At 48.1% G+C, this 27283-nt stretch overlaps 1 protein-coding gene across 4 annotated transcripts in view; it reads left to right on the forward strand.

The window, feature by feature from the left end:
• The window catches only part of GTF2H1 (general transcription factor IIH subunit 1), a 488969-nt gene that overhangs the window by 456078 nt on the left and 5608 nt on the right, over positions 1–27283 (forward strand). The gene's annotated exons all lie outside the window — the stretch shown is intronic.

Below are 27283 nucleotides of genomic sequence, written 5' to 3' on the forward strand. Positions count from 1 at the left end.
TTGCCGAATTCCAATTATACCAGGACCGCCATGATATTCAACAGTTGCAATAATTGGGGAGTCATTCCCATCAACATTGCTTTCATAATGAAACCACTTATTTTTAGGTTGCATTACCTTTTGTTTTCTTTACACAATCATTATCTGGAAATACACTAATATGATTTGTTGAAGTAATTTAATTATGGTAATCATTAATCAGCAATTTGTCAAAGGAGAACAGCTTAGTGAACCCTCATAAACCGCATATGAACATTGCTTCAATGCTAGGGTGGCGGAGCTTGCTCGAGACCAAGATGGACTGTTGAGTCTCGAGCTCCGTAATGCCAGCTCAAAATCCTTAAAAATCCTGAGCCCTGGAGACGCTGGGGTCATCCCTTCACAGCTATAGTTGCTGAGTAAAGATCCTAGACCCCTCCGGTTGCGCTGAGAAGAGGAGTGCGGGCAGCTGTGTCCGACTTGGGAGAAGCCGTCCAGCAGTGCGACTAGGCTGACAAGCACCAGCCTTGATTTGACTGCCCTTTCCCGCGACGTCGCCCTGCATGTGGCCGGGGCCCGGGCGGGGCGCCCGGGACTGCGGAGATTATCGGAGGCACGGAGCGGGGTGAGCGACCCTCCCATTGCGACGGCGGCAGTATCTGTCATTGTGACTGCTCTCCGCTCGCCCCGTACGACCTTCGGGCTGCTGCGGTTGGCTGCGGGGCCTTGCTAAGAACTGGCGGTGTAATTGAGGTGTGCCGAGGGCGCCGCGGAGGAGGTGCGGCGGAACCCAGGGCTGGAAGGCGGTGTTGTGCCTCCATAGAAGTGTACCTGTGCCATTCTTGAGGCCCCTCCGGCCCCTAGGAGACGGCGCGGCGCGGAGATTCCCACCCTATTCGCTCCAAGACGCGCAATTCAGAGAGGAACTACACGAAGGGATAGAGACCTATTTTTAGAGAAATATAGGGTCAGTAGATAGCTTCACTATGGTTTGGGAAGCATTTAAGGTTTATATTACGGGAGTGGCCCTGAGTAAACACTCGGGGGTGCTCCGCTCTATTTGGCAATGTTTGGCATATCTAGAGCGGCAGGTGGCGGACTGTGAGGGGCGACTGCTAGGTGGTGACACAGACGACACCCAAGAAGAACTTAGGGGGTTAGTGGCGGAGTATCAGGCGGAGGCGGACGCAGAAATTAAACATCTGGGCAAGTACGCGACAGCTAGAGTGTATGGTCAGCGAGATAAGCTTGGTTCAGTGCTGGCAAATCTGGTTAGGCAACAGAGGCGGAAGGTAACGGTCACAGCCATAAGGTCGAAGGAGGGGGACCTGCTCACAGCAGAGGAGGAGATTGTGTCAAGATTTAGGGAATACTATGCAGAACTTTATGACTCCTGGGAGTCGGGTGGTGAGGCGGACCTTCTGGATTATCTGGAACACATTAAACTTCCGTTTTTATCGGACGTGCATAGAAAGTTCTTAATGCTCCCTATAGAACATGATGAGATTCGGTAAGCCCTAGGCGGGATGAAGCCAGGCAGTGCACCAGGGTCGGATGGGCTTAAGTGGGTTTCTGCAAGACATTCCTAGAGGTACTGATACCCCACCTATCTGCCTTATTTGCTGATATGAGGGCGACGGGTGTGATGCCTGCTTCTATGAGGGAGGCATTGATGGTGGCCATCCCGAAACCGGAGAAACCTCCTGAGGAGTGAAGCTGCTACAGACGCTAAAATTCATGCGAAAATACTTGCGACGCGATTGGCTTTGCTGACCCCTGAGTTGGTAGCGCCTGAGCAGGCCGGCTTTGTGGCAGGTCGGAATGTTGCGTACAATCTAAGAACTGTTTGGTGCTCTCCAGCACGCTACCCAGGAACGGAAGGCAATTGCAGTGTTTTTAGATATGGAGAAGGCCTTTCTCAGTGGAGTAACGATTCAGAAAAGGGGGTGGTGATGAACAGAGTGTCTGAATTGAGCAGACCACTCTTACCCAGTCCAAAGATCAGGGCTTGATCCATCACCGTTATTTATCTCACTGCCCCATCCCAGCTCAGAACCTGGCTATATGCAAATCAGTCTGTCCCTGGCCCAGTGCATCATGGGAACAGGGCAGACTAAACTACCAAGCCAATTCTTCACCAGAAAGGAGACAAGCTACCGGGGACCGGTTTCTACCATTTCAGCCGTCTTCGGCCCGGCTTGCTTGAATCCTGATGGAGCAGTGAGAAAGGGACTCATGTCTGAGTATACCCTGCCACACCTATAGTGGCCAAAAACGATTCAGAAAAGGGGGTGGTGATGAACAGAGTGTCTGAATTGAGCAGACCACTGGGTGAGAGCTTTCTGCTTAATTCAGAGACTCTGTCCCTCACCACCCCTTTCTGTAAATATTTTTGTCCACCCTAAGCGTGGAAGGGTATTCTCAGATGTGAGACCCTTGCTCATTGCACCATCAGGATTCAAGCAAACCGGGCCAAAGACGGCTGTAATGCCAGAAACCGGTCCCCGGGAGCTTGTTTCCTTCCCAGTGTAAGAATTGGCTTTTGTAGTTTGGTTTGCCCTGTTCCCATCATGCACTGGGACAGGAACAGACTAATTTGCATACAGCCAGGTTCTGAAACTGGGATGGTGCAGTGAGCTAAAAAACGGTGTTGGATCTAGCCCTGATCTCTTGACTGGGTGAGAGCTTTCTGCTTAATTCAGAGACTCTGTCCCTCACCACCCCTTTTTGTAAATATTTTTGTCCACCCTAAGCGTGGAAGGGTATTCTCAGATGTGAGACCCTTGCTCATTGCACCATCAGGATTCAAGCAAACCGGGCCGAAGACGGCTGTAATGCCAGAAACTGGTCCCCGGGAGCTTGTTTCCTTCCCAGTGTAAGAATTGGCTTTTGTAGTTTGGTTTGCCCTGTTCCCATCATGCACTGGGACAGGAACAGACTAATTTGCATACAGCCAGGTTCTGAAACTGGGATGGTGCAGTGAGCTAAAAAACGGTGTTGGATCTAGCCCTGATCTCTTAACTGGGTGAGAGCTTTCTGCTTAATTCAGAGACTCTGTCCCTCACCACCCCTTTTTGTAAATATTTCTCAGTGGAGTGGCCTTTTATGAGAGCGGTACTATCGAGACTGGGACTAGGTCAGGGGTTCCTACAGATGTTGGCGGTTCTGTATGCAGATCTGCCGGCGCGTATTCGACTGGGGAACCGTGTGACTGAGCCGATCCCTATCCTGAGGGGTACACGCCAGGGTTGCCCCTTGTTGCCCACGCTCTACGCACTTGTCACGGAGCCGCTGGCTTGTACGATGCGGGAATATTACAGTCATCGAGAGCTGAATTTTCCTAATTACCGTTTGGTCATCTCAACCTATGCGGACGATACCCTACTATATGTCCGAGAGTCGGAACAAAACCTGGCGCCGCTCCTGCAAGAGGTGGTGCGGTTCGGGGCCCTCTCGGGGTTAACTGTCAATTGGAACAAATCTATTGCGTTCCCCCTGACTGCGACTACTGAGCAGTTCGAGATGGACTATCCCTTGAGGTGGACCACTGACTCGGTGCGCTATCTAGGTATACAGCCTCACACAGACCTGGAGGTTGTTATGCGCAAGAACTACGGGACCGCCATAGCGAGATTGAAGGACAACGTGAATGTCTGGGTCGGTCTCCCTCTTTCGTTGGTAGGTAGGATCTTGATAATGAAAATGATAGTTCTGCCTAGATTGCTGTACTTATTCCTTAATATTCCTATGGTCTTACCGAAATGTTTTTTAGTAGTCTTAATTCTTTGATGATAAAGCTGGCGTGGGCAGGGAAGCAGGCGATGGTGCAGTGGAACGTTTTGCCTTTACCATACCACCTAGGAGGGCTGGGCGCTCCGAACTATATTTTCGAGTGGCGCAGAGCGCACATGTTCACAGTTGGATGCACAACAGGGAGAATGTGCCGTTCGTACAGCTTGAGAGGCTTTATGCAGCCCTGAAGCCACTGCCTGCTATAATATTTGGCACAGTTGACAGACGTACGGGTTTGCTAGATTCATTGAACTCGCCTCGTCGCGCGTGGCAGGTGATTTTGCAATATTATGCTGAGGTGCTTCTGTACTCCCCTATGATGCCCATTGAATGGATGGCTTGGCTTCCACCCTGAACTGAAAAGAGGGTAATCTCGGCCCTGAACGACTTGGGCATAATAACGGCTGGCGACATGTTTGGGGGGGACGCTTAAACCGTTAGCTAACGTACTCACACTAGAGGCCGCACCAACTGGGCTCCAACGCTACCAATACTATCGAGTTAGAGAGGCATGGCGACAAAAAAAACAAAAAAATAACTTTGCTTCAATGCTAGAACAATATTTATTTACCTACTAGAAAGAGTTTTCCTAGCACCATTGGTCCGGTTTAATCCAGATTTTCTTCTTTGAAAGAAAGGGTGTTTTATATTAAATCATATTAAGCGAATTACTGATTTGCTGAGAAAGGTGGGTTAAATTTTCGAGCCGTACAGAAAATATAAATTGCTGCAAAAACTTACCTTTAAGATATTTAGTGAAGCAAAAATCATCCGACAGAGACTAGTAAACTTTTCCTTGTCAACTGCTGACATACTTAAATATAATGTAGATGTCCAAGTACTCTGGATTGCCCTGTGTTTTCTGGCTGGTATGAAACTGAAATTGGCAGAAGAAAAAATTTACTGGGACCCTCATATATGGAAGTGTGATACACTTATGACATTGCTAAAAAAAATTAAATACAAATAAAATAATTTCCAACGATCACTAAGCGGTTTATAACTGTAAGAAGTATTGAAAAGTACTTTAGGATCTCAAAATGATTGGGTGGCGTCTTTGAAGAGGACCTTACAACCTAACCTGGAGATCAAACGTCTCTTTAGATGATGTAAAGGCCACATTTCTTTGAAAAACCATGGCTTTGTTTCCTCAGAGCCTCAAAGTGCATGTTTGAAACATTTATTGAAGACCACGGTGTTGCCTCCCTAACTGTGCGGGCCGGTGGAAACAGAACTTGAGTTCAACAACTAACTATGGAGTTTACCCTCACCAGATGAGCAATGCTGAATTTTATTCCACATCAGCCTTGATTGTTAAGCATCAAATGGATCACATTAGAGAGCAATCTGAAAGCCGGACGAATCAAGGTTAACGGGGGAACTTTTCAGGTAACAGGACAAGTTTGCCACGAACAAGCCCTGTGCAATGAGATATTCTTGTAGACTAAGGACCCACTTAAAGTGTTCTCACAGTTGGAACCACTGAGAGACTTCAGTTTCCCCATTTCTACATCGAAACTTGAAAGGCAGTTCCCAATACATGTGTACAAACTCTTCCCCTAACGCTTCATATCTGCCTACTTGGTGGTGTTGCAGACAATATTGGGAATGAAATGTCGAAATTGGCAAAGTAATATATCCATGGATTTTCCAATATGCAGACAGTGTTTCCGCGATGGTGAAAGGTAACTTATCTAGCTTTTCAATGTGTAACATGGTGTGTTTTACATTTTTACGTGCCATGAGTATCTGCTATTCCGTCAGGCCATATTGAGAAAACAGCCTAGTGGCGTTGATATATCTTCCAAGGCACATATCCAAAACGTCATGTTTGAAATGTCCAAGCTTTGACCTTCCATGTTATAATACGACCATGAGAATCGCGAGGTATCTGAATGGTCTGATCATTGTGCCCTCACACACCAGGTAGGGTGTCATGCTTCTTCATAGGGCACTCCTTGTCAAGCTGGTGCTGGAATGCTTGGCATGCCCTTGGGGGCTCTTTAGCGGAAACCTTTTGGTCCATAGACGCCGTTGGATGAGTGCATGTGAGAGGTCAACAAACAGGGTGGTGAAGGGAGTGAATTAAGAGTCTAATATAACCAGGGGAGTATTTATAGGGCAATGGACCCTTGAAGAAGCATAAAACCTTACCAGGTGTGTGAGGGCACTATGATACCCGCGATTTTTTGACCCTTCACATGCACTCATCTAACGAAGTCTACGGATCAAAGATCTCCTTGAGGCCACTATGATCTTACCATTCGGCTCCCAGCTATCCTCCTGGTCCGGCTGTTGATTCAATTCTTATTAGAGATTAGTTTGTCCCTGAAGAGGAACTAGTCCATTGATATGCTTTGTTACATTATTCTGAGAGGAGTGTGGGTGTAGGGCCTCATTAAATATTTCTCCTCATCCCCCTTTTGAATTCTTACATGTTGTACTATGGACATATCTTGTTGTATAATGTCTATTGCAGATGACACCATATTGCCTAAAGAGTATATCCTGGGGGATAAGGTGGTCATACCGTTGTCAAACACTGCCAAAGCCTTTTCTAAGTAAACCTTGTAAATCTTGCACAGTCTTTCAGTAGCATCCTGCTGAGAAACCTTCCATAATTCATTGTATATGGTATACAAGAAGCCCTTTTGACGTGGTTGTCCGCTGATTTCCAGGTCAGCGGACAAAAGGGACAAGTGTTGTTTCACCTGAGATAGTGTTAAGGTTTTGAGCCAATCAAGAGGCAGCTTTCCCATTCTGTAAATTGTCCCCACCTTCTAGTGTTCAGGCTGCACATAACACGTCGGGTCGATTATTCTTGAAACCCTCCGTGTTTCCCAGGAATCGTGTGCCTTATAACAGTTAGTGTCCAGTAGCCAAAGTAACCATCCCTTCCAGTTGGAGTCAGATGACTTGTATGTTCTATTACGCAGCATGTAATCCAACGTATCCTCACTGTAGTATGTACGTTTTTACCAATTTTCAAAACGTGCACATGTGGGAATATGTAGAATGTTCACATCTTTCATCTTGGGTATTCAAAGACATGTTTGTTGCACAGTTTTGTTCAAGAACATCATTTTTTGTAGTATCGGGTATGCTCTAAACAAAGTATCAGTTCCCTGAACCTGCCAGTCTCTTTTCCCCGAAATAGATTTCACATTTTTGGTGTCACTCCAAAAGTCAAAACTCTGTACAGACAGCTGGGAAAGAAAAGAGGCAGAATATATCAGCTTGGTGTCGGCATATGTTTCTTTGCAGCTGATGATGCATGCCTATAAAAATACGAGGCCGGGTTCGCTATACAGTAACCAGAAAAATAAGCAAACCTCTGTGCAAATCTTTTGGAACTACCATGTGGTGGTGTAGGGCTATATTTCCATCAAGTGTAATTGTACATTATGTTGAAAACAGAACATGTCATCATAATTAGATGTGCCATCATACAATTTATCAGAGGAAAAACCAATTGAATGCTCAGGATCTTCTAAAGGTTCATGCACTGTATTAATGTCCCAAATATCAGAAAGAGTACTTTGGGTTATGACCTCATTCACAGACATTTTTAACAAATAGGAAATTTGCAAAAGTTCAGTGTGACCATACAGATCATACGATACCCTATCCCAAACAATCCCCTCGGGAGCTGGAACCGCTGAAATGTTCACCAGGGAAAGGTCTCTTCGTTTACGATGTGATGATGCATGTGGCTTGAGTACCAAGTTCACCATTTGTACTGCAGAGCATTCTGGAAGATAATGTCCATTCGGAAGCAGGAAAAAGTGTCACCAATCCAGAGGACAGGAAAAGTAACTCAATTGTAATCCACAGATGTAACCAAGGAGGAACAAAATTTGTCCTTTTTAGCCAAAGATAGAAAATACGCACTTTCAGCCTGAAAGGAAGAGGCAGCAGTCGTGGTGGTGGATCCAAAGCGCTGCAAGACAAGTCTTCAAAGTCTATGAAGTAGCCAGAGGCAGTCCGATGTATCTTTGGAAGCTCTGCAGGTGTTTTAGAACTAGGAGATGACTCACTTTGTGGTGCATTGATGTAAACTTTATTCTTGTCTTTATTCCAGTAACTGTACAGTAGTTGTTGTTATAACCCGTAGAAGAGATACTTCATTGTTCTTGTTTGTTATCTCTCTTTGGAGAGAGGATGCTTCTTCAAATATTAAAGCTGCCATTTGAACTTCCTGTAGGTTAGCATTAGGAGGGAGATGGCTACCCAGAAGCCCACATGCTCACTGTTGAGAATCAGCCACATAGTGTGGTTTGATCAAATCAATGGAGACCAATCTTTTGCCTTTTCGATTGGCACGGGTCGGAAGAAGTACAGACCTCATACCGTCAACAGCCAGGACAGGTACAGGCGCTCTGTAGAATGGCCAAAACTCTTTTTTGTTCACTATCTTCTCCCTGACCAGATTCCCAACGTTTGAGATCAAGCCAGGCCTCACTGGCTCTGCCTTCACTTCTCCAGTGGCGGTGCATTTTACTTGGACACTGCTTTGTTCGTCACAGAATTTGTTCAGTTCTTGTAAAAAAGCCAAACGTTGATTCATGTAAAATGGTGTTTCTGCCACCTCTGTGCTGGAATTTTCGAGGTCTTGGACCCACATCTTTACCCCAAACAGGATAGAGTCCGACAACCCAGGGATTTTCTCTGCAGGTTTTTGAGTGCTCTCTGGAGCCATATATGTCATGGACCCAACTGCAACCTGAGCATAGTTAGTAGTGTGGCTCACTGGTTAGAGGCGGCAGACCCGAGAGCAGAGGACGGCCCGGGACCAGGGTTCGATTCCCGCCGCGGCAGGTTTCTGGACCAGGGTCAGCGGACTCGATAATTCTCTCGCCTCGGTGCCCACTCTGATCAGCGATCACACTCGGCAACTCTGGGCATTAGCTTGCCTCATCTTCACTAACGGCCCCACCAGACCGCCGGGGATGCCAGGTCTCACCCTGGAGATACCCATTAAGGGACCATCTCTCAGGGAAGCCAGGAAGGGTTTCGCAGCGGTCAAAGCGCCTTGGGACCCTACGGGTAAGTAGTGCGCTATATAAATGCCAATACATTTACATTTACATTTACATTGCTGTTAAGGACTGCTTTAAGTCACGGTTTTTACTCTCCACTACCGAATTTTGCTCAGAATGCAAGGTCACACCCATACTTCCCATGGCCTCTTTGTAAACTCGAGAGCTAATGGCTGGACTCTGGTCAGAGTATAATGTGCCAATTGCTTATGTCCTGATAAAAACTAGCAGATCCTTTATAACAGGTTGGGTGTCAGCTGACCGCTGTGGCCGTACCCACAGAAATCGAGAGCAGGAATCCATTGCTAATAAGATGTACTTGTAAGCCCCATCTTATTGTTGAGGGCTGTAGTGATCCAAATAGACACAAGACAGTGACTTGTTTGAAATCAGTAGAGGTGTCTGAGGTGGATGTTCTATGGTGGACCCTTCATCTGCTGGCAGATATAGCATTAAAGGATAAAGTCCTTGGTCTGTTTGTAAAAAACAGGCCACCAATAGTGCTGCTGCAATCATGAAATTGTAGTAGCCATTTCTGCATGTGCAGAAGCCTGACCCTCGTTTGCAGCTAGTATTAACCCGTTTTTTTGTGATCTATGTTTGGTTTTAATCTATCCCCCACTCCAGAAATATGAGCATATGGTATGTTTTGTACATCTAACTTGTAGGAGTACTTGAATGGGAAGCCTTTAGGCAGGTGAGTTCTGTCACATTCAGTGCTAATAGCCACCATGATGCCTCTGTCTGTCTTCTTGCTAGAACTAGTGATTACAGCAACCGCAGCAGTGCAAACTCTTGCTGTTGCGGCTTTATCTGCCATGTAATTCTCTACAGTGTGAACAACAACACATTGATGAACTCAATCTGTGTATCGTGACAAGCAATCTGCTGCGAAGATGGTGCTCCCACTTTCTCCCCTGGTAGATCCTTCTGGCTTCCTATTTACATTAATTATCTTTTTTTACCGCTTAGACACAGCTTTCCTAACCTTGCCTAACTACTTACTTCATAGTGTAAGAAAAATATTTTATTCATGAGCTAACGCGCTTTATTTACATATGCAATGTGTTCAACATGGCTGTCGTGTCATTCGCTCAGTTATACCATGCCCACATGCTGCAGCGTTGGCTTCTGGTGTTGCACATCCGGGTCTTGCCTGGTCTGTTTTTCACTTTAGAGTCGGCCCTTTGAAGCCTCGCCCTCGAGAAAAACATTTTATAGATTCCTTACCTTAGAATTACCCCCAGGCGTCAGACTGGATCTGGAAAGTTTTTTCGTCAGCAGTAATCTTAATCGTGATCGCCGGCATGACATCGTGGCAGCTACTTGGACGCCTCTCTCACGCGCTGGCGTCAGTACTTTCTTTTTCCGCGCCAGCCAATGCAGATCCGGGAAGAGTGGTACCTCAGTCAATTTTTGACTACCTTTTCCTCGACTTTTGTCGACTTCTTGTTTCGAGACTCCGAATAGGTGCACGAGGAATGCCCGGTTTCAAGGCCTGCGGATCCTGATGTCGGTAACGGATCCGCACCTCGTGTGCCCCTCTTGCCTGGAGTGAGACCACGGCCCCAAGTCGTGCTCCGACTGGCCAGTCGATGGCGCCGAATGTTTTGCGGGAGCGGTCCCGAAAGCTGCTTGAACGCCGGCAGTTGGCTCCACGCCGTTCAAGATCTCCTCAAGAGGGAGTTCGAGGGACCGGTTGCGGAGCCACCACGAGTCCGGTTCTAAATCATTGAAGTCTTTGCACTCTGGGTCGGGTAATTCGAAGTATAAAAGAAGTTGAGGAAGCATCGTTGCTCTTCGACTTCTCCTAATCGGTCGGCCGATCCTACGAGGCACGCGGGTGGTGCCCTTACCGCGGCTCCGCACCCGGAGCCCAAAGGGTCGACTCAGAGTTTTCCTTCCTTTCCAGGATCCAGAGCGACCACTGCCGAGCTTCGTATGTTCTACTAGCTGTGCATGCCATCTTTGGGCAGACCCGACCCTTTGGGCGCGCCTTCGGACCAAGCGGACTCGGATGGGGGGGCCTCGATGTTCACTGCCGGCGGCCTCGGCAGCACAGGCCCCCCTTGGATCCAGGCCTGGATCCGGATCAGTGCCAGTTGACCTTGTTACGCCTCCACTGGCGCTGCTTCCCACGGCACCACTACCCCGTTTGTCACCGGTCGGCTTCCCGGCCGGCGCTGACCCCAGCCTCCATCCCGACGTGGACACCAAGCTGGACCAGTGCCAAGAGGGTTTTTTGTGCCCCTGTTTACTCCTGGGGTCCTTTTTCAACCGCAAGGACACTCAGATGATGATGAGGAGGAAGACTGGGAGGGGTCAGGTGACCCTTTGACTGACCAGCTAGACAGTAAACAGGACTGGAGAGAGGAACTAGGGGATGCCAGTGACTTGGACACCTCCCCTGACCTTTTCATGTTGTGCTATGGTGGTGGTCAGGACTAACCTCCTGACAGAGGTGCTTCAACAGGCTGCGAGCTCTTCAGAGCCCCTGCTGCCATTTAATGAGGCCCTTACCGATATGCTTTTGGGCATGTGGTCCAAGCCTAACATGGGGGCTCCCGTGAACAGGGTGATTGACCGATGCCACTGCCCGGCTTTGGTGGTCCAAACCTCTGCTTCCAAGAGCGCTTTCCCTACCGCTCCACCGGAAAAGGGAATCCAAGAACCTGGACCACCTTGGCAAGAAAATGTTCTCTTCCGTCAGCTTAGGACTGCAGTCCGTAAACACTGCATGTCTCTTGGGCCGATATTCGCACTCAGTGTGGGATACGGTGGCGCAAGTGCTACCTCAGTGTTCGGAGGAGGCCTGAACAGTACTCTCCCAGGCTGTTGTCGCCTGGAGGGATACAGCTAAGTTTACGATCCGTTGTGGACTGGACACCGCCGAGACTCTGGGCAGGACCATTTCAACGTCTGTAGCTCTGCGTCGCTACGCCTGGATGAGGTCCACTGTCTTTTATGTCCAGAACACCTTGATGGACATCCCCTTTGATGGCTGTCTACTTTTTTGCAACAAAGCAGACAACTCCCTAGAGCACTTCAAGGACTCATGGGCTACAGCCAAGTCCTTGGGCCTCTCCACCCGTTCGGCGCAGTCTGCTTTTCACCCCTTTCGTGGCTACGGAAGGGGCGCCCCGCTACGTCCCACCCAGGGCCACATGGCGCAGCAAGTTACCCAACCTTCGCGCGGCTGGGGACGTGGAAACAACCAATGTGTGTCCGGGTACCAGCGGGTGGGCCAGTCCACCAAACCCCACCCCCCTCCCACTTAGCAGCAGCCTCCAAACCCTCCTAGTCCGACCTTTCAGCCCATCAAACGCCAGTGGGCGGCAATATTCGCCATTCCCACCCCCACTGGCGCACCATCGTTCGGACAGGTGGGTTTTGTAAATAGTCCGAAGGGGCTACTCCCTCCCCTTCTGGACTACCCCTCCAGCCATGCCACCGCAATACCACTGCATGTCAAAAGATCATCTGGCCCTTCTCCAGCAGGAAGTTACGACTCTGTTGGCCAAGGGAGCAGTTGAGGACGTTCCTTTCCCAGAAGTAGGTTGTGGTTGTTATGCCCACTACTTTCTGGGCCCCAAGAAGGACAAGGGCCTGTGCCTTATCTTAGACCTCCAGGACGTGAATTGCTTCCTCTGTAAGGAGAAGTTAAAGATGTTGACACTTGCTCAAGTCTTGTCTGCCCCCAGCCCGCAAGACTGGATGCGAGCATTTGACTTGCAGGATGCTTATTTTCACATCCCTGTCCTGCCGGTCCACCGGCGTTACCTGCGGTTCACGGTACGCCACGAGCACTTTGTTTACCAGCGCCCCTCGGGTGTTCATGAAAGTGATGGCGGTGGTCGCAGCTCATCTGCGCAGATCAGAGGTTTCAGTCTTCCCCTATCTCGACGACTGGCTGTTGACGGCGGGCTCCCGCCAGGCTGTTGTCTCCCAACTCCAGACTACGGCCGACCTCCTTCATTTGTTGGGGTTCTCCATCAATGTGCCAAAGTCGCACCTGATTCCCTCTCAGAAGCTCCTCTTCATCGGAGCGGTTCTGGACACAGCGCGATTTCGGGTCTATCCTCCCGAACAGCGAGTCCGGGATATTCGGGATATGATTCCAATCTTTCAGCCTCTATCCCGGGTTTCAGTCAGAGTGACCCTGAGGCTGCTGGGCCTCATGGTTTCCTGCATCCTGCTGGTCGATCATGCCAGATGGCAGATGCTGGCTCTGCAGTGGGATTTGAAGTTCCGGTGGGTGCATCGTCTGGTAAATCTGTCCGATTGCATCCCGATCTCGGAGGGCACAGCTCAACAACCGCAGTGGTAGGTCATGAACCAGGATTGGGTCAATGGCAGATCCCTCTCCCTTCCCCAACCAGACCACACTGTGGGGACGCATGCCTCCTTTCTGGGATGGGTCGGCCACGCGGGAGAGGCGGAGATCAGAGGCCTCTGGTCTACGACGGAGTCCGAGCTTAACAGCAACCTTCTGGAGCCCCGGACGATTCGTCTTGCACTGTAAGCATTCCTTCCCTCTTTCCAGGGAAGAGTAGGGCAGGTGTTCAGACAACACCACCGCCATGTGGTACTGCAACAAACAAGGCGGGGTGGGGTCGTGGGCCCTATGTCAAGAGGCCTTCCACCTCTGGACATGGCTGGAACATCAGGGCATATCCCTGGTGGTTCAACACCTGGTTCCCTGAACAACAGGACGGACAAACTCAGCCTCAGATGCATGATAGATCACGAATGGCGTCTTCACTCGAAGGAGGTGCAAGGACTCTCTCGAAAGTGTGGAGAGCCTTGGTTAGTTCTATTCACCACCGAAGAGAACTTACAATGTCAGCAATTCTGCGCGTTGGAATTTCCAAGGTGGTACTCGCTCTGCTACGCTTTTTGTCACGAGTGGAGTTGCGGTCTGTTGTACGCCTTTCCACCTATAACACTTCTGCCCAGAGTGCTGAAGAAGATCACGCCCAACTGGGTCCAAGTTATTCTTGTGGCTCCGGATTGGGCACGAAGAGTCTGGTATCCCGAGCTGCTCAACATGGCCATCGATCCTCCGATCAGACTGCCTCTTCGGGAGGATCTTCTGTCGCAGCAGCAGGGGACGGTCCTCTACCCGAACCTGTCCAGTCTGCAACTCCTTGCGCGGAGGGTGCGCGGCAGCAGTTGACATCTTTCGACTTGCCTTTCGAAGTCTGTGATGTAATCTAGGCAGCCAGGCGTCCCTCCACAAAGACGGTGTATGCCTGCAGGTGGAACACATTTGTGGCATGGTGCACAGCAAAGACTGTGTATCCTCTTTCTGCCCCTCTTTCTGAAGTACTCTTGTTTCTTCTCTCTTTTTAGTCCAGCAGGGCTCTGCTCTGGGTACTTTCAAGGGCTATCTATCAGCTATCTCTGCCTTCCTTCGGTTGCAAGATCAGCCTTCTCTTTTCAAGTCCCCGGTTGTTAACCGTTTCCTAAAAGGCTTAACGCATCTGTTCCCTCCAATCCCATTCGTTATGCGTCAGTGGGACTTGAATCTTGTGCTAAGCTATTTAATATGTGCTCCCTTTGAGCCGCTGCATCTCTTACGTCTTTAGACTCATAAAACTGCTTTCCTGTTAGTCATCACTTCGGCTAGAAGAGTGAGGGAGCTCCAGGCTCTTTCTTCTATACCTCCTTTCCTGTCTGTTCATCCGGAGAAGGTGGCTCTCCAGATCCGTCCGTCTTTCCTTCCTAAGATGGTCACTGCCTTCCACATCAGGCAGACCATTTCTTTGCCCACCTTCTTTCCACCTCTGCATCTTACAAAGGAGGAAGAAAGGCTCCACCGTCTGGACCCAGTACGTGCGCTCTCCTTCTATCTGGATCACACAAAACAGTTCTGGGTGGATGATCAGCTTTTTGTTGGTTACGTGGGTGCAAAGAAGGGTAGGGCTGTACACAAACGCACCATTTCTCGATGGGTTGTCTTTTTTGTATTAAGGCTTCTTACTCTCTGGCTAAAAAGGAACCTCCAGTTGGGCTAAGCGCTCACTCTACCAGGGCGACTGCAGCCACTACAGCCTTGGGAAGGGGAGTGCCTCTGAATGACATCTGTCAGGCAACCATGTGGGCATCGCTGCGCACGTTCACCAAACACTACTGCCTGGACAGTCAAGTCCAGAGAGACGGCTTCTTTGGCCGTTCTGTTCTCCAGGATTTTCTGGTGTGCAGACCCACCACCAAGGTTGGTATTGATGGGGTATCTATTCTAAGGTAAGGAATCTATAACTAACGTGTTTCTATCACATGCACGAGTTACTTCCCTTCGGTAACGATATGTCTGTAAGAAACATTAGTTAGTTATAGATTCCTTACCTCCCCACCCTTACTCCCCATTCTGCGAACTGATTTCTAGGGTTAAGGACATCCTTTCTGGGCCCTAGTTTTGTACACTAATGGTCAGTGTCTTGCATGGCTTCGCGTTTCTGGCGCGAAAAATCGTGTACAGAACTGACGTCGGCGCACGATGGCGGTGTCTAAGTAGCTGCCGCGACGTCATCCTGGCGACCACCACGACGCCACCGACGGACGCGGAGCCGACCGACGCCACCTTTCGATGCGCAGGGGTACTGCTAATAAACAACTCTCTGGATCCAGTCTGATGTTTGGGGGTAATTCTAAGGTAAGGAATCTATAACTAACTAATGTTTCTCACAGATATATCATTACCGAAGGTAAGTAACTTGTGCATTACAGAATGACTCCATTCTGAAATAAAATCATGGTTCTTCTCCAGCATGAGTGCACGCTATAGTGGGTGCGGTACACCGGTTATAGGTCATACCACTAGGGAAGCAAGAACATATGCGGCGTTGGCGTACACCCAACATAATGTAAAGATAGAGAGGAACCCCTTGGTACAAGCAAGGGAATTGGGGTGTTAGACCTAAGTAAGAGACAGACTGATTCCCTTGGGTTGTGTACAAGAAAAGCTGGAAACTTAGCTATAACACAGTGAAATTATGCTCATCAAATTAAAAATATAAACAACATTAGGGGTACATAACAATTTATTGAAATATTAAAATAGCATACAGTACATTTGTAAAATAGTATGAACACTCAATTAAAAATAAACATATATTTTTGTGACCTGCACAAAAAAATTGGGACAGACAAAACTAAATTGTAAAACATAAAAATTGAAAGTTTACAAGGCGTACATTCACAGAAAACGTTTCGAACAACCCTGGTGTTATAACCTCACAATCTTATGTGCATCAGGGAGGAACAGCATGAATTGTACTTAGACTTGCGTCGACGCGTTTCGGTGGTTTTGCGTGTAATTTGGTGCCACCTTTATCAAGACTGTTTTTTTCTTTGTCTGTCATACAGTTGGGTCCTCATAGGTCTCCTAAGATGGATATACATGAAATTAGATAACTAATTTTCAAATTTGCTGTAGTAGATGGAGTTAACCTGTTTTGAAAATTAGTTATCTAATTTCATGTATATCCATCTTAGGAGACCTATGAGGACCCAACTGTATGACAGACAAAGAAAAAAACAGTCTTGATAAAGGTGGCACCAAATTACACGCAAAACCACCGAAACGCGTCGACGCAAGTCTAAGTACAATTCATGCTGTTCCTCCCTGATGCACATAAGATTGTGAGGTTATAACACCAGGGTTGTTCGAAACGTTTTCTGTGAATGTACGCCTTGTAAACTTTCAATTTTTATGTTTTACAATTTAGTTTTGTCTGTCCCAATTTTTTTGTGCAGGTCACAAAAATATATGTTTATTTTTAATTGAGTGTTCATACTATTTTACAAATGTACTGTATGCTATTTTAATATTTCAATAAATTGTTATGTACCCCTAATGTTGTTTATATTTTTAATTTGATGAGCATAATTTCACTGTGTTATAGCTAAGTTTCCAGCTTTTCTTGTACACAACCCAAGGGAATCAGTCTGTCTCTTACTTAGGTACACCCAACATAAGCATACCACCCCTGCTCGGAGAATGCTATTACGATACTCATAATAGTGGTAGCTTTGCGAGTGCATAAAGGTTTTAGCGTGATTGTCGTAGTACGTGCAGGCGCTTCCAAAATGTGACTTAGCAATGTAACATGTCATCCAATTAAGAAACATGGCTAGCGGTGTTGGCTATTACCTAGTCTAAGATAATCGGTTGCTCCATAGGCTCACGTGTGTGGAAGCACTGCATGGGTGGATGTTGAGGTTGCTCCCAGAGTGCTTATGTGGGACGGTGCTGCCAAAGCGTTATTAGAATTTGATGCGGGCACATGTAGGCGAGTGGGGACACCCATGCATTACGTGGGCATACAGTGATGGGAAGTCAGAGTTCTGTCCACGGGATTTTATCATTTAAACCCCTCCTATTCGTCCGAAGGCGGTGAACCCAGCGCTGTTGTTGTCTTAGAAGCGCAATGTTGTTCCATGCTTGGTTGGCTTCAAGGATTGTCCACTTGATGTCATCACATTGGTTTTTAGGTCTCGCCTGTCGATGCGCATGCGCATCGAGCTTGCGAGACTATGGGGGCTTATCCACTCTTGAACCAACTTGCAAGGAATCGTGGCGATTCCTTGCAGTGCACGAGAAATTTAAGCTCAATGCGCATGCGCATTGAGCTTAAAAGCGCGTGCACATGCCCCCAGCCGCCTGCCTTGCCTACTCTCTGTGTCACAGCCTCCCCCAGCTCCGCCCCCTAACTTCTTGATTGCACGGCCGCTAGGCCGTGCCTCCCCTACTCTCCTCCCCCCCTCCTCCTCCTACTCTCCTCCCCCCTCCTCCTCCTACTCTCCTCCCCTGCCTGCCGTGTCGCACCTCTCCCCGCTCCGCCCCCTCCCCTGCCCGCCGTGTCGCATTTCTCCTCCCCCCTCCCCTTCTCTCTCTTCCCTCCGTCTTGTTTATTTATTTTTTTACCCGCTCCGCCCCCTCCCCTGCCCGCCGTGTCGCATTTCTCCACAACACTCACTACAGCTGTTTCTTTTCCAGGTTCGGGCCCCTCCTGCTATCTGCCCCAACCTCTCCCCTCAAGTGGCTACGGGCCCTGTCAGTGCTTTATTATCAAATGACCACCTCTTCTAGATGCCCCCCCTTGCAGGAGCCTGAAGGCGTACTCATGCACATGCCACTCGTGCCGACACTGCTCCCTTTCCACCGCCGTTTGCATGAGGTTCCGAGGCTTCTCCCCGCGTGTATCCCCCCTCTTCCCCGAAGGCTCAGCCCCCATCCACCATGCCCCCTTCTAGAAGCCCCATGGTGTATTCCATGCAGAGCCCACTCCTTCATGTACACACCCCTTCCACGAGCCCCCCCCCCCCCCACACACATAAACACCCCTACAGACTCACCCTCCTTTTCATTAGGGTCCCTGGGGAGGCAAATCTCCACGAATGCGGGCGCATGTCAATCAGGCCCTCTCATGTCATAGCTGTTGCCAGTGACGTGCCAGCCATATGCCCTGGCACCGCGGCGGGTACTCTGCTTGAGATGCCACTCTTGGAGGGAGGAAGGAGGCAGCACCTTGAGGAGCGGGCTGGGCTCCCCGAGACGGCAGAACAATGAACTAGGCGCCTCCGCCAGCTCTGGAGGTAAGGGCTGGCACCCCACGTGCACTCCTGCCCTCATCCACGCGCTCACCTCTCCCCCGCACCCCTCTATCGGGCTATACACCTCGCTCCCGCCGTGCCAGCGTCTCATACCTCACCTGGCTGACTCACACGTCTCACCCGCGACCCTCCTCGCATCTCGACCCTCACCGCATCCCTCACCTTACCTAGGCATCTCACCCGAAGCCCTCGGCACGGCTACTCGCCTCGTCGTGCCATGGAGACCCCGTACCTCACCTGGCTCACATCTTTCATCCGCAGCCCTAGAACCAGCTACACACCTCGCCCCTCACCGTGCCAACACCTCGTCCATCACTCAAGGGAGGGCGTCTCACGCATACACCTCACTCAAGGGAGAGCATATCATCCTCACACCTCACTCACGGGAGGGCATCCCACGCATACACCTCACTCAAGGGAGAGCATATGATCCTCATACCTCACTCACGGGAGGGCATCTCACGCATACACCTCACTCAATGGAGGGCAACAAACTCACCCACAGACCTCACTCTAAGGAGGGCATCTCGTCCGACTCCACACCCTTCACTCAAAAGAGGGAATCTCACGCATGCTCCTCACTCACGGGAGAGCATCTCGCGCATACACATCCCTCACTTGAAAGGACATCACAGGCTTACAACCCCTCTGTCCCAGGCATGCACTCAGGCAGAAATACTCATTAGGCAAGCCCCACGCCGGCCAGGAGACCGAGTCGCCTCACCCATCAGACCTTGCTTAAACGGTCATGTATTTCTCGGGCGGAGATTTCAGAATAATTCAAAATAATAACAATATCTATCTTTGCCAAACAGTTAGGGGTTTCTTTTTAGGGGGGGGGGGATGCGTTGTGGTTTTAGATGCGCAAGCTGGTTTGCGGTGTGTTTTTTACATTTTGCATTTTTTTAAATTAATTTGTGTGCTCCCGTTTTCCCAGAAGTGGTCCCTTGCAGAAAAAAATAACATGATTGTGGAATTTATTTTAAACTGTGGTATGTTGTTTTAACACCACAAACATGTCCTGCTGCACAGGGTGCAATCTTCGGTCACCGTCGCTCGCGGTCCCCCGGGGGATGTTTCTCCGTATTTACAGACTTCGTTTAATGAAAATGTGCGGAAAGAGACAAAGAAGACACTCTTTGACCCGCATTTCGTTCTATTTTTGTGGGGAGCGCGATTGGGGAGATCTTCTATTAGAGAGGCAAAGGGGTCTCTTCACCCCAAGGCCGGATCGGCCCTCGAATATTTTATTCAATTTGTAAGTTTGAGTCCTTAGATTTCTCCGCATATCCACCACCACCACCACATCCACCACCACCACCACATCCACCACCACATCCACCACCACCACCACATCCACCACCACCACCACATCCACCACCACTTCCACATCCACCACCACTTCCACCGCATCCACCACCACATCCACCACCACATCCACCACCACCACCACATCCACCACCACCACCACATCCACCACCACCACCACATCCACCACCACTTCCACCGCATCCACCACCACCACATCCACCACCACATACACCACCACATACACCACCAGGTGCAAATGCAATGTTCTTGGATTTTCGTCACAATAAAATACACTGAACATAATCTTCACAAAATTAAATTACAAACGTTTAAGCTATTGCCATTTATAAATTACAATAAATTTTATTTAAGTATTAATTATTTACAAAATTAAAAGCCATTGTTATTTCCAATATCAATACATCTAAGTCACGTAAACACAACACACATTGCATTACAAATGCTATAGGTGTCACATTTGCGAAAGTTAAAACTATTGACATTGTAACTGACAAAGCTATTACTTTTGCTATTTTCAAAACCAACACATAAATCAAAAAAGTGTCATTTACAATACCAATTGCTCAAACTTTCCTGCGAGACCTATTGCATTTCCAATGCTTGTTTTCAATGAAGTGGTTACACATTCTCATTGCTGTGCGTCCACAGCGGATTGTACTCTTATGTTCAGTGATCCTGGTCTTAATTGGTCTGGTGGTCTTACCCACAATGATGAATTCGAAGGGGCATGAGATACGATGCACACAATTCCTGGTATTACAGTTCCTATGGTGGTATTGCGCCCATGTGAAGCGCCCCAGTTGCAGTTCCTTAGTGTGTTCAGTGGAGGCATATGCGTTACAGTTGCCACAAGGATAGTGCCCGGGAACAAGAGGTAAGTTCCACAGAGTGGTCTCCATTGGTGTTTTACGTGGGCGTGGTTGTGTATTTACCAGGTGGTCCTTTTGAAGGCAAACCTTGGTTGTTCTATGCTGAGATAGCCGGAATTTAAAATCCTCCAGTTCCGCAGAATGATGTTCTTGGCTTGGTTAGATAGTGGGGTAAAGGTGGTAACACTGGTCATGGCACTCCTTGGTCTCCAGTAGGCCCTGGTGGTTACTGTTTCTCGCTCTTTTTCTGGCTTTGTGTATGACATCCACCGGGGTAGTTCCTCTCTCCCAGGTTCAAAGTAAGAGTTGTGGCTTTTAAGTCAAACTCAGTGATGGAGCTGCAGTTGCATCAGATCCTCAAAAACTGGCCATATGGTAGATTCTCTTTTAGTGGCTTCGGGTGGTGACTCTCGAAAGAGAGGAGGCTGTTGCAGTCGGTGTCCTTCTTGTATGTTCTGGTGTGCAGGTGCCCATTGTACAGGAATATCATCAGATCAATGAAAGGGATCTCCGTACTTGAAGCTTCTACCATTTGTCGCGATCTTCAGATTCTTTTTTTTCTATTCTTGGGTCTGGATACTTGCTGAAATATCTCCAAAGAAAAGACGTTCATAAGAAGTTTGCCAAAAGGTTCACTGACCTCAAAATCAGACCAGTCCCGAGCAGAACGTCAAAAGGCTCTTTGACAGTGAGTCTTGATGCCGAAATAAGTGCGGCGGAAAACGAAAAGAAGAGGCGTCTAGAAGCCGAGATGGCCGCACTGCTACAGAAAAAGAAGGACTTCAAAAGTCTAAAGGGTTTTTGGATACCGCCTAAAACTTTGACGCCAGAGGATCAGAGTGAAAAAGAGGTTGAGGCAATCGAGCTTCCCTTAACACCTGAGCCTCAAGAAGAGGATTTCTTCTATAAAGGGGAAGATTAACATCTAGCAGAAATGAATGGAGGTTCTGAGGAATCAATATATACAGAGGCCTTATTGGTTAATTGGGAAAAGTTCTGTCATTCTATTGGATTGATCTAGTTATTATGAAAAGTTATGACCAAACCCGTAGGCCTGAATTGCGACTTAAGGAACAGGGGGTGGGAAGCCCACATATATCTGTTCTAGTGTTCACTAATATGATTTGCAAAGTAGTACATTTATTGTTTACTTTAACATTTTTATTATTTTATTCTGTATGGTACCTCTCAAAAATCATTTATGAGTTATGTATATTATTTTATAGGTCGACTGTGGTGCAATCAAAAAGTAGATCTCCCATTATAATGAATCGAATTGAAAATGGGAGCAGACAGAAAAGTTCTAAGATTTTTTTTGTAGTTATGACACAAGTATGTAGAATGTATTGATTTTTGGTTTCTCCTAACAACCACTGCAAGAGCTTGTCTTTAACTGAAAATGAACAGTGGCTGTGAGTGTAACAGTATTCGAGATATTTCGAATGACTAATTGGCTACTTTTAGCCTGTGAAGCAATTTTATAGATTACACGTTTGAGAATGCGGATACAATGTCATTCACTATAATATGCAGTTTACCATATGGATATACCTATGAGAAGTGAGGAGACACTTTGTAAGTATATTGATTTGATTGATTGGCAAACCAGTAGCATATGAAGCATAAATGAAAATGATTATACAATGTTGTCCGTAAACTCATATGGATAGAAATTTTTTCTCAATTTGCAAGGCTACGATGAGCCTTCGAAACATGAATACGAATGTTTATAAAATTACAACAAGAATGACAATGATAATTGTTGACAAAATGATATTCTGATGTGAATTATGTGACTATACATTCCACAACGGGGATATGTCCACCTCATGTTTGAAGTCGGGTACCTTTCAATAATGAATGAAGTCTATTTTTCCTTTTGTTTACGTGATAACCGATATGAATGCATTGGCTGCCACTTGTTGGTTGTGAGCAAGACCCGTTGGTGGTCAAAACGTGTTGTTTTTTTCTGCCAAACAAACTCTGTTTGAAGCATACCGGGTGGGGTGGCTCATTGTTCTGCCTACACAAGTGGATTGGCAGCAATGTGGATGCAATTTACAGAGGTGAGACATGCTCACGAGCCCTGCCCCATTTGGCAGAACATCTCATGTTCAAGCTTTGGTGAAGCAACATATATATCATCATATATCACACATTAGGAACCTTGCTTTATGCTGTACGGGCACTACGCACTGTGCGCTCATAACAGGGCAAGAATGAAATAAAAGTTATTGCATTGCCACACCTGCACACCATGAACATTAGCACTGTACCCAGATGAAGACCAATTAGGCTGAGGCGTTACGAGGTCTTTGCTCTTTTCTTACCTCGATCGACTAAAAATGGTAAGGGGTAATGGTCAAAATGCATTTCCAGGGAACAAAGGCTTGTTGAAGCTGGGAGTTCATAGAGCCAAACTTTTGCTAATGTCCTAAATTAAAGATTTGAAAGCTATTCCAAACGTTTTTTTTCTAGTAGGACATCAAAATATGATTGCAAAATGTTTTATATTCTTTATATGTTTTGTGTACAGGATTAAGCATTAGCCGATGCACTATAGACTGCGATTTACTGTGTTAAGTTTTCACTGTGTCACACTGCTGCATAGCGCAAGATGTGATGCAATGTCCGCTCTTTATTTGGTCTACTACAGAACTTCGAAACATGATTTCAATGTTTTAATATGATTGCACACCTATAGAGAGGCCATAGGGCCAATGCATTCACTGATGTGTTTCAGATTGTGATTCACTGTGGAATGTTTTCACTGTCAGAGCATGTAGCATGGCCGCCATGCTTCTTTTATTATTTGCATTATGGGAAATAATGTCCATCCTTGATTTTTCCAATATGACAATACTGTCCATTGAAATGCTACAGTATTTAAATGTTAAGTTGTTATATGCACTTATACCGTGCACAGATACTCCGAGGAGATTCCCGGCGTGAGCCTGAAAAGAGTCCGATTAAGAGTCGGAGGGTAGAGCTAAAACAGAAGAGTTTTCAGCTTTTTCCTAACAATCAAAGGGTCTTTAACTCCCCGCAAGGCCAGTGACAGTGCATTCCATGTCTGTGCAGCGAACCGGGCAAAAGAGCTCCCACCAAGCCTTTGGCGATTAAATCGAGGGATTTGTGCCAAAAGTTGGGTGGAAGAATACAGCTGTCTCGCCGGAGTATAGAAAGCAAACCTCTTCTGCAAATAAATGGGACCCAGACCATTGAGTGCTTTGTGAGCAATGGATACAATTTTAAATGTTATCCAAGCCAATGCTGAGATCGGACATGTGAACGCACACTAAATCTGCTGGAAAGGCCTAGTAGGAGTTGGGCTGCCGAATTTTGAATCACCTGCAATGTATTCAAAAGTTAACCCGGAATGCCAGCATAGAATGCATTAGCATAATCTAGGCGAGAAAGAATTAAAGCACAAACAACAGTTTCCTTAGCAGAATTAGGCAAAAGAGGAAGAAACTTCCTCAGACTTAAGGATGCTGAAACAGGTGCCAGCCAACTTCTTAACCTGCGATGAGAAGATCATGTTATGTTATGTTATGTTATGCGTTTTTATTTGGCGCACAGATGCTCCAGCTAAGGAGCGTCCTGGCGCCCAACAAGGTAGCTGCACAACACAACTAAAACAAAGCAAACGTATATACACAAACTAAGGGAATAAAAAGGTTTTCACCGCCCGGCGAAAGGAAAGCAAATCTCTCATAGCGCGAATCGCCGGGGGCAGGGAGTTCCACAGGGCCGCCGCACGGACTCGGAACGAGCGTCCTCCGGCTCTACTCCGCTTAAAGCGCGGCACAACCGCCAGTTCTAGGTCCGCAGATAATAAAGCTCGCGCAGGGGTGTAGTTGGTAAGGAGGGTCATAAGGATCGTTGCTGGGGACCCCTTCAGAATTTTATAGGCGACTGGATCCGTTGGGCCACCGGGAGCCAATGCAGTGACCGCAGGGTACTAGAGGTAGGACAGAATCTTGGGAGGCCTACCACCGCTCTAGCTGCGGCGTTCTGAATCCTTTGTAAGCGCCCGATCTCTGCCTGATTCAGACCAGCCAGCAAGGAACTCGCATAATCCAGCCTGGAGATGACAGTAGCCTGGATCATGAGTTGCCTAGTGGGGGCATCGAAGAACTTAAGCACAGGACGAAGCCCGCGCAGGATGCCAAAGCCACATGCTGCCGTACGTTTGGTATGGCACGCAAACGTGAGGGAGGGGTCCAGCCAAACCCCGAGGTTCTTAAGCTCGGCGCCTGGGATGGGAGCAGGACCCAACTCCCCAGGCCACCATCTCTCTCCCCATAGATCCGGCCGTCTGCCAAAAACCATGACCTCGGTCTTACTAGCGTTCAGCTGGAGACAGTTGGACGTCATCCAGCTGGCGACCGCCCGCAGTCCTTGTTGAAACCTGGGGGCATCGACTTCGGCATCCCCGCTGATCGTGACCGCTAGCTGGGTGTCATCGGCGTATGACACCATCGTCATGCCCCATTGCCGGACAACCTCAGCTAGCGGCCTTACGTACAGATTAAACAGCGTAGGACTCAGCGAGGAGCCTTGGGGGACCCCCAGGTTCAACGGATGGAATTTGGACTGGTAAGGTGGGACGGTCACGCTAAAGGCCCGGTTGGTTAAAAACGACCGGAACCACTGGAGAGCGATACCGGTGACACCAGCCTCCTCTAGGCGCAGCAGAAGGATCGGGTGCGAGACGGTGTCAAAGGCAGCGCTCAGATCTAATAGCACGAGCGCTGCCGTTTGTCCCGCATCAAGCACGGAGCGAAGATGCTCCACCATATAAAGCAGAGCCGTCTCCGTGCTATGATCAGCCCTAAACCCATTCTGCGTTGCGTCGAGGATGTTTGCGCGGCGAAGATGTTCCGAGAGGACGGCATTTACATGCGCCTCCATAATCTTAGCCGGCCACGGCAAGAGTGAGATCGGCCGGTAGCTCTCAGGCTTGCTGCCATCCAGGCTGGGTTTCTTAAGTATAGGCCGAACCATGGCTCGCTTCCACTTCAGTGGAACCTCGCCAGATGTTAGCGACGAGTTGATCAAAGAACATAGCGGTGAGCTATCATGTACCGCTAGGTCTTTGAACACATCTGGGCAAAGTGGATCCTCTGGGGACCCAGACTTCACTCGGCGGGCCAATGTGTCAAGGCTATCCGATGTTAACATAGGTAGGGAATGCAATCCCTCAGATGGTAATGGCTTAGGAGATGGATTAGCCGAGGGAGTGGCCGGAGGAAAGGCCCGATAAATGGCGTTTACCTTTTCCAGGAAAAACTCTGCCAGCTTTTCACAGTGCTCAACAGAGCTCTGGTGCGTCGTTGTTACTTTTTTGGCAGTAAGGTCTTTCAATACCTTAAAGATAGCCTTGGACGGGTTCGGGCTACTCCTAAATTGTGCAGCATAAAATGCCGCACGAGTTCTACATACCGCCCGATGATACACTTTCACAGTCGACAGGTAGAGAACTTTCTTTGTGCTGTTATAGGCTTTACGCCAAGCCCGCTCTGCACGCCTACAAGAGACCTTCAGTGCCCGCAGTGAGTCGTCGTACCAGGGGCTGGCTTTACCAGTTCCAGTTTTACAGCTTACCAAGGGAATAAGGATGTCCAAGGCCCTGGATACCCAGTTGCAAAACCTGTCATAAACCTGATCAGGCGATCCCAAGATGTCAAATGGGTCAGCCGATAGGAGATGGAAAAACTCATTAAACCAAACCCCGAGATTCTTAACAGAATCACCTTTAAAGCTAGGTACGGGGAAACCAGGGGGCCAAAGCTTCTCTCTGAAGTCAGCGGGGAATGTGCCATACAAAAGGATCTCCGATTTCTCCTCTTTGCACTGGAGCTGTGTCTGAGCGGGCCAGTAAAAGACCTAGGATAGGCAGTGTTGGGCGGGGACAACTGCATCCTCGTCTCGTCCCCAAGAGACCAGCAGTTGGGTGTCATCAGTGTAGGCCATCACCTTATCCCCTAATGCTTCTGCCAGATACACCAGCGGGGTAACATAGATGTTAAAAAGAAGGGGGCTAAGGGGTGACCCCTGTGGGACACCCGTGGCCACTGCTTGGGGATCCTTGGTGCACAGTGGGATTCAAACCTGCTGTGAACGACCCTCCAAAAAAGACCTAATCCAACCCCACACGGACCCGGATACTCTGATCTCATAAAGGCGATCCAGAAGCAGGGCATGCGGCACAGTATCGAAGGCCGCTGAGCGGTCCAGCATAACCAAAGCTTGCAACGCTGACATTGACAAAGGCCGAGTGTCAAAACACATCTGTCGATTGTTTTTGCTTTTGTGGCAATAAACTATCTTTAGTTGAACCCCTGTGAGTTTGCGACCTTGTTTCTGGCTATCTGGGAACGACAAAGGTGTATATGTAGATATAGATATATAGATAGAGATATAGATAGTTTGGTTCAGCCCTCTTTTTCCATTGGTTTGTATGTGCATCATTTACTCTCCTTTCATCTATGACTGCATGAAACAGTGGGTCAGCCCACTTTAGCTGTTGTCTCTTGCCCTTTGAGTGACAGAATTTGTTTACATGTGCACATCTGCCTGAAAAGTAGTGTGCTTCAGCGCTAGTACTGCTGCACCAATACTTAAGTTTTCCATTATCTTCTTTTACAG

Source organism: Lissotriton vulgaris, chromosome 2_1, assembly GCF_964263255.1.
Source record: "Lissotriton vulgaris chromosome 2_1, aLisVul1.2, whole genome shotgun sequence".
NCBI classification, from domain to species: Eukaryota; Metazoa; Chordata; class Amphibia; order Caudata; family Salamandridae; genus Lissotriton; species Lissotriton vulgaris.